The 8175-nt window shown below is 41.9% G+C and overlaps 1 long non-coding RNA gene across 1 annotated transcript in view; it reads right to left on the bottom strand.

Moving 5' to 3' along the window:
* LOC117940284 overlaps positions 1–8175 on the bottom strand; it is a 20506-nt gene that overhangs the window by 11987 nt on the left and 344 nt on the right. The gene's annotated exons all lie outside the window — the stretch shown is intronic.

Raw genomic sequence — 8175 nt, 5'->3', positions numbered from 1 at the left:
TTGACTCATATTACTCGTAAAATACTTGTACTCGGCAAAAGTGCTTTATCCGTACCGGATACTCGTTTCAGCCGGATATTCGGATCACCCCTAATAGGTAGGAATGGGTTTGTATACAAAAGGTATGACTGAATGCTAGATTGTGTGTTGAAGATGCCTTTTGCAGGTATGTACACGCCCTATGAACTTTGTCATTCAATAAAACAAGTCTTTAGAAAAGGCACATGTGAATGGGGGACAAATTGTCTGCAGAAACTGTTTTTGTTCAGTGAAGGAGTGAGACACGAGCAATGGTCTAGAAACATCAAGCCTAATGGCCGGCCATCTAAATGCAAATCATTTCAGTTTTAAGCTGCTCCAACTGTAAGGCACTTGTAACAACACTGGTTAGAGTACAGCTTTGGCACAGCTTAGATGTTTAGCAACTGCTTTTTTATGTGTTAATTGGAGTATTTTGCTTGGTGGGAGTGCTCCCTTTCCTTGAACTTCATACATCTGCTAACATCTCTGCTGCAATGAGGTCTCTCATGGAGGAATGGGGTATTGAAGGCAAAGTGACCTCAATTGTGACAGATGCAGGAGCTAATATGGTGTCATCTGTCAGAAGTTTGAATCTCAGACGCGCACTTTGCTTTGCTCATTCCCTAAATCTAGTGGTGAAGAAGAGTCTTGATGCAACTCCTGGCCTAGAAAACCTACGCACAAGGGCACGAAAAGTACTGACATTCTTCAAAACTAGCACAACGGCACATGAAAAGCTCAAAGAAGTACAGGAGCAGATGACTCATCCAGCGAAGAAGCTTATTCAGGAGGTCGACACACGCTGGAACAGCAACTTCCTCATGCTACAACGCCTTTATGAAGAAAGACAGTCAGTGGGGGCAGCTCTTGCAACGCTGAAAACAGATGTAAGACCATTGTCTTCAGAGGACTATGAAACAGCTGCGGCATGCCTGCAATTGCTTGCCCCCTTTTACCAGGCAACAGTAGAACTGTCTGAGGAGAAGAGAGTGTCAGGGTCAAAGGTTATCCCAATGACAAAAATGTTAATGCAGTACCTGTATGAAACAATTTGAAAAACAAGCCACAACACAGCTAAATTACTGGGACAGTTGTTGATAGCAATGCAAAACAAGTTTGAGACTACGGAGAACCAAACAGCACTGACTCTTTCGACACTGTTGGATCCAAGATTCAAAACCATAGGATTCTACAATCAAGGACAGGCACAGGCATCAGTGAGACGACTAACATCACAATGCTCACAACTGATAAGATACACACCATCACATGCTTCACATACAGAAGAACAGCCCTCCACATCGGCTCAACAAGCACCTGCAAATGTTGAAAATCCAACATCCACAGGTAAAGTTATAAACAGTTAGTTGATAAAATTGAAACCTTTCAGTACTGATAATTATCATCATATTTGTCTTTTAGGTGTTAACCTTTGGGAAACTCTGGACAGAGATGCTTCTGAAGCAAGGAGGGCAAGGAATGCCACAGCAGATGCTACAGTGGAGGTGCAGAGGTACATGACTGATCCACCAGTTGCAAGATCAGAAGACCCACTGGCGTACTGGCGAAACCATCAAAATGTGTACCCTCGTCTGTTTAACCTTGCAAAACAATTTTTATGTTCGCCAGCATCATCTGTTCCTTGTGAGCGAGTGTTTTCCAAGTCTGGAGAGGTTGTGAGCAAAAAAAGAAACGGACTCAGTCCAAAAACTGTTGAAAAAATAATGTACCTCAATAATAATCTTTGAGTGTTCCCCATCCCAAAAATCACCCCCTGCCATAGTTACACAAGCACACCCAACCTATGCCATATTTTCCCAGCACTCTCTCCTAAATAACACAAAAAATACATTTATCAATTTTTATTTGTAAATAGAACATTATTCTCAGCCTTATCGTGTGCATCAAAGAGTTTCCAAAGGAAATATAGTTAAAAATCCAAGGAGATCTCAGCAAAGATGCTTCATAACTGAATTACTTTCTCCAATACTCCTCACTGGTTAATTTGACTGCAGCCTTGCTTTTCGCCAGGAGAGGTCGCTGCCACTGAAGCTTCGAGTAATGAACCTATTTTCGAACCAATTGGCTCAAGTGGTTCAGTGCTTCGCAAAAGCTTCATTTGGCCATCACTACACACAGTTAGCGTTAGTTTAGTTCCGTTTTATTAGGTTGCAGGTTTAAACATGGTTTAAAGGTTTCCCTGTGTTGATACTTACATTAGTTTGTTCCTTTGTTCAGTTCCACCATGCAGGACAATTGTTTGGGGAAGGGCCAGCCTAAGCATTTCCTGTTTTATAGGAAAAGGGTTGTCAGGGATGACATCACCGGGCCAAACCAAGTAGAGGGTTTTTAGGAATGTTTGTTTTGGTTGTTTTTGGTTATTATATTAAAAAAGGTATGAATAACCCTGACCTGTTTTGTAAGCAGTAAGATAGAAGGGAACTGGTAACCAAGTTCCATGGGTTGAGAGATTGCTAGGTATTAATGTTATGGAGTAGATCAACCTGCTTTAGAATGGGATGGACTGAAGCAGTGGGGTGTGAATTGACAACCCTGTATAAAGAGAGGATTTATGCTCCTGAGGAAACAGGGAGGTGAGGCTGTGCTGCTAGGAATGCATGCCTGTTGTTAGTGCTGCTACTAGTTGAGTGTGGGATTGTCTTTAAGTTTGACTATTTAATTATCCATGTACTGCAGACAACTGAAATAAATAATTATCTCTGGAAACACACAATATCTGAGTCTGCCTACCTACCACCATCCTAGCCACTCTGGCCAACCTACGACAGTTATTTTTGGAGCAAAAGAGGAACGATTAAAAGTCTGCGCTCAGCTTCAAACAATGATTTTAAAAACAACAGAAAGCCAGAAATCTTGGTGTAGTCATAACCTGAATTTTAACAGCCGCATTAAGATAATTACAAAGTCAGCCTAGTATCACCTTAAGAATATATCAAGGGTTAAAGGACTTATGTGTCAACAGGATTTGGAAAAACGTGTCCATGCTTTCATCTTCAGTAGACTTGACTACTGTAACGGGGTCTTTACACGTCTCCCTAAAAAATCAATCCGACAGCTGCAGCTGATTCAGAACCCAGCTGACAGAGCTCGTTCTCCTGATCAGTCTATTGAGTCTGCTCCTGTCCCTGGAACAAACTCCCAGAAAACTGCTACTGTGTTCTTTTAACCCTCTGAACCATAAGGCCATTTTAACAGTTAATTGTCCGTCTGGTTTTATTTTATAAAAAAGCTGGTAAAACATCAACCCTGTTGAGATATGAACATCATTTTTTTCAGGACAAACTGGGTTATTAGAATATTTGGGTTGCAGTGAGGTCACTTGCATGTTAAAAATGGTTGTAGGGCCTTAAAGACAAATTAATAAAACGGAACATGAATCTTCCAGATATGTAAATGTGCTGTATTTATATAGCGCTTTTCCAGTCTTAACAACTGCTCAAAGCGGTTACAGGGAACATTCACCATTCACACACTGTGGCTGGGGCTGCCATACAAGGTGCCACCTGCTCATCAGATAAACATTCACACACATTCCCACTCCAATGCGCAGCACCGGGGGCAACTCGGGGTTCACTGTCTCGCCCAGGGACACTTCGACAATGACTGCAGGGGAGGGGATCAAACCACCAACCTTCAGATTGGCAGGCAACCGCTCTACCACTGAGCCACAGCCGCCCAATGTATTGATATCACAGACAGATAAGTAATACATAAGCCATTTTCCTTTTTAAAACACTTCTCATATGTCTTGGGAGTCACACTGAAGAAATAATCATAACTTGCACTACTTTGCTGAGCTAACGCTCACAGCGGATTATGTACAACTTGTTAAAATCACACATTTACCAATAAAATTGTCTACAGTGGGACGATAGTTTAACACAAACAACAATATACTACAACACATGTAACGTTAGCTTAGCACTTATCTGCCAATCTGGTTAAACTCCCGCTGTTAGCTAGCTAAGGTTAGCTTGCTAGCACGTCAAATTACGGTACAGAAAAACATTATAATTCAAGATAAAAATGAATTTAAAAAATGTAAGATTAAACAAATATACAAATACAGGTACATAATGTTATAAGTATAGCAAAAAGGCTCATGTTCAACTTACATTTGTATTGCTTTCTAATGCTCGCTATTGCGTTTTCGGCCGCCATTAATGAAAGTTTTTCGACTGTTGTTAGCCCCGCCCCTTCCGCTACGTAGCCAAGATGGCGACCGTTGAGTGTGGAAAGTGTCCATCGATACGCACTCAATTTTCTGGCCGTTTTGAGTGCACCATCCGGGTATTAAAGTGTACTGCATTTGACCGCACTTTGACAATGTGAACGCACTATGTACTCAAAAAGTTAGTATTTAGTACAGAAGTACGCGATTTGGAACACACTACTGCATTCCCACATGATAGGTGGTTGTTAGCCACAAGTTGTAAGGGGGGTGGGGGGGGGGGGATTTGTGAGTTTGAAAAATGTCATTGAACATTATGACAATTACAGTTTTAGCGGCATTATCAGTCAGCTTCTCAACATTAATTGCAGTAAACTGGGGTTTTGCATTTTCAAAGCGTGTCCAAAAGTATCTTAACAAAGCGGTGGAGCCAAAGCTTACATCAAATTCTGTGTTAAAAGGCAGAGTCAAAATACAATTTCTCCTCAGGGGAGAATTTCAATATGTTATGGACAAGCTTCCTGGTGAAGTCCAGCCTTGATATCACCAGTGGTTTGTTTTCTTTAAATGTAAATCGGACACTGTTGTGCCTCCGCATGCCGGCATGGTGGAGTCACCACACAATAAAAGGTATAAAGGAAACTAAAACACCTAAAGCTGTCTAAAACCCAAGAAAGTTATAAAAAAAGCCTTCTTAAGAAATAAGATAATCTGACCGTCTCTTGTTTGGTCTGGTCAAGGTTGTAATCCGACAGAGTACAGGTGAGCAGTCCTCTGGACCAATGATTTCCTAGGGGTAAAACTATTTCTACCTAAAACAAAGTTGAAATTTTGTTTACAAGGAATGATTTAAATATCCTCCAAAAATAAACCTAGTGATACAAAACCAAGCCACAAAAAGGCAAAAAGTTTTGTCCAGAAAAAGGAAGCTATTGTCGTCTTAGACTAAAGATCTAGAAGCAAGGAGCACCACCTGTTTACTGTCCGATGCAACCTCCCCGGACGGTTCCTAGTTATAATGGTCCAGTACTTTCCAGTCAGTTTCCAGGCTGACTGCTGTGGTAAGCGTAAGACTCATTTCCGTTTCCAGTGCTTGTGTGTTGGTAGCGTGTTGCTGCTCACTAAATACCAGTTACATTTGTTAGATTTGTCATTACAGCGGCTAACTGTCCGCTAAATACTTATTCTTACAGTAGTTCTGCCTAAGCACTCACATTTGTTTTACATCTTTCAGCAACTTTCGTTAAATAACGCTTAGTAGCTAACGCTACCGTACTTTATCTTAGCCGTTGGCGACTTTAGCTTAGCAGTTAGCCATGTCGTCTCTCTCTCCCTCTCCTCTACTTTCTCTTGCTTGGTGTGTGAGATGTTTAGTTACTCTTCTGCCTCCTTCAGTGGTAATGGTATGTGTAACAAGTGGTTTATTAATAGACATGGAGGCAAGGCTTAATGAGTTAGAAGTCCGGATCTGCACCATAATAGATCAGTTGTTAGTTACTGTAGCTAAAGCCACCCCCCGGTAGTTGGTGCGGACGAGCCTGAGTTAGCCTCTGGTAGCCGTCCACCAGGAAAGGATGGCTGGGTGACTGTCCGAAGCAGAAATAGTCGTAAGCGGACCATCACCATTCTGTTCACGTTTCTAACAGTTTTTCCCCACTCTCAACCAACTTTGGTTATCAGCGGCCCCATTTTGAAAAATGTGAAGTTAGCGAAGCCAGCGGCCATAGTTAAGTAAATCCCTGGGACCAGAGCGGGCGACAGTGAGTCTTAATTGAAACGGCTGGCTACGGATAAACGTAAATACAGTTAGATTTTCCTGTTAGCGTTAATGACTCCCGGTTACACCAAACGGAGGTCACCAAGATCAATGTTGAATCGGTGTGTACATACGCAAAGTCAATATCGGACACCGTAGTTTTCTCTGGACCCTTCCCAAATCTAACCAGTGATGTATAGCTGCATGTCATCATTTTGCTGCTGGCTATTGAGGTGGTATCCAGATAATGATGTGGGCTTTGTAGATTACTTCCTTGTTGTCATCCTTGTTTTCATTCATTTTTCATTAAATCCGAAAGGATGGTCACTTCCAAGTTTTTTAATCCAGTGTTTTTCAGCCTGTCGTCTCTGGGCAGTATTCCATTCGGGATTGTGTTCCAATCCTATCATTTACAGGTTTGGGAAGCCATGTTCTCAAAAGTGTTGCACCAGGTGGGCATGCATTTTATGTCCATTGGTTATATTGTATTTATGGTTAGCCTGTGGGGCTTTGAGTGCGTTTCTCCAACATATTGTTGTGGGCATTTTTTACATTTTATTATGTAAACACTCTTTTAGGGAGCCCCTCTTGTGTCCAGGGGGGTGAAGCTTGGCTTTCACCAGAGTGTCCTTTAGATTTGGGTTTTTTCTGTAGGCTGATATGATTTTGCAGTGTTTGGTTATGGTGGTTTGTGAGAGTACTTTATCGAAGTTTTGTTTAATTGTTTTGTTGGCTTTTATAGCGTAACCTGAGTAGGTAGTGATTAAGGGAATGATATTTTTCTTGTTGTGGGTTTCGGTTACCGGAGTGGAGTTTGTGTTTTTAGGTTTGAGGATTGTTTGTTTGGTTTTCCCAAAGGAAAGATCTGGTGTATCCTCTCTGTTTTAGTGTTCTTATTAATGTTTATGTGGCTCTGTCCCTGTCTGTTGGGTTGCTGCATATTCTCTGAAATCTCTATAGTTGGGATTTTAATATCCCTTTGAAAATGTGTTGTGGGCTGTTGTAAGCTTCTTCTGTTCAGTAGGGCATGTGTGTCTGTGGGTTTGAAGTAGACTTTGGTTTCAAGGATGCCCGTTTCTGCAAAATGTGGTCCCTTGAAACTGAAGTGTCTAGGAAGATGACTTCTACAGTGGTGTGAAAAAGTGTTTGCCCCCTTCCTCATGTCCTGTTCATTTGCATGTTTGTCACACTTAAGTGTTTCGGAACATCAAACCAATTTAAACAATAGTCAAGGACAACACAAGTAAACACAAAATGCAATTTGTAAATGAAGGTGTTTATTATTAAAGGTGACAAAAAATCCTAACCATCATGGCCCTGTGTTAAAAAGTGATTGACCCCTAAACCTAATAACTGGTTGGGTCACCCTTAGCAGCAACAACTGCAACCAAGCGTTTGCGATAACGTGAAATGAGGCTTTTACAGCGTCCTGGAGGAATTTTGGCCCACTCATCTTTGCAGAATTGTCCTTATTCAGTTACATTAGAGGGTTTTCGAGCATGAACGGCCTTTTTAAGGTCATACCACAACATCTCAATAGGATTCAGGTCAGGACTTTGGCTAGGCCACTCCAAAGTCTTCATTTTGTTTTTCTTTAGCCATTTGGTGGTGGACTTGCTGGTGTGTTTAGGATCATTGTCCTGCTGCAGAACCCAAGTTTGTTTCAGCTTGAGTACACGAACAGATGGTCGGACATTCTCCTTCAGGATCTCTTGGTAGACAGCCAAATTCATAGTTCCTTTTATCACGGCAAGTCTTCCAGGTCCTGAAGCAGCAAAACAGCCCTAGACCATCACACTACCACCACCATATTTTACTGTTGGTATAATGTTCTATCAAATGCAGTGTTCCTTCTACGCCACATATACTTGGACACACACCTTCCAAAGAGTTCCACTTTTGTCTCATCGGTCCACAGAATGTTGTCCCAAAAGTCTTGGGGATCATCAAGATGTGTTGTGAAGAAATTGAGACAAGCTTTGATGTTCTTTTTGCTCAGCAGTGGTTTTCTCCTTGGAACTCTGCCATGCAGGTCATTTTTGCCCAGTCTTTTCCTGATGGTGGAGGCATGAACGCTGACCTTAACTGAGGTAAGTGAGGCCTGCAGTTCTTTGGACGTTGTGGGGTATTTTGTGACCTCTTGGATGAGTCGTCGCTGCGCTCTTGGGGTAATTTTGGGCGGCTGGCCACTCCTGGGAAGGTTCAC

Source organism: Etheostoma cragini, unplaced genomic scaffold (assembly GCF_013103735.1).
Source record: "Etheostoma cragini isolate CJK2018 unplaced genomic scaffold, CSU_Ecrag_1.0 ScbMSFa_2112, whole genome shotgun sequence".
Lineage (NCBI taxonomy): Eukaryota > Metazoa > Chordata > Actinopteri > Perciformes > Percidae > Etheostoma > Etheostoma cragini.
Note: the sequence above shows the minus strand (reverse complement) of the source record. Positions and strands in the feature narration are given on the sequence as shown.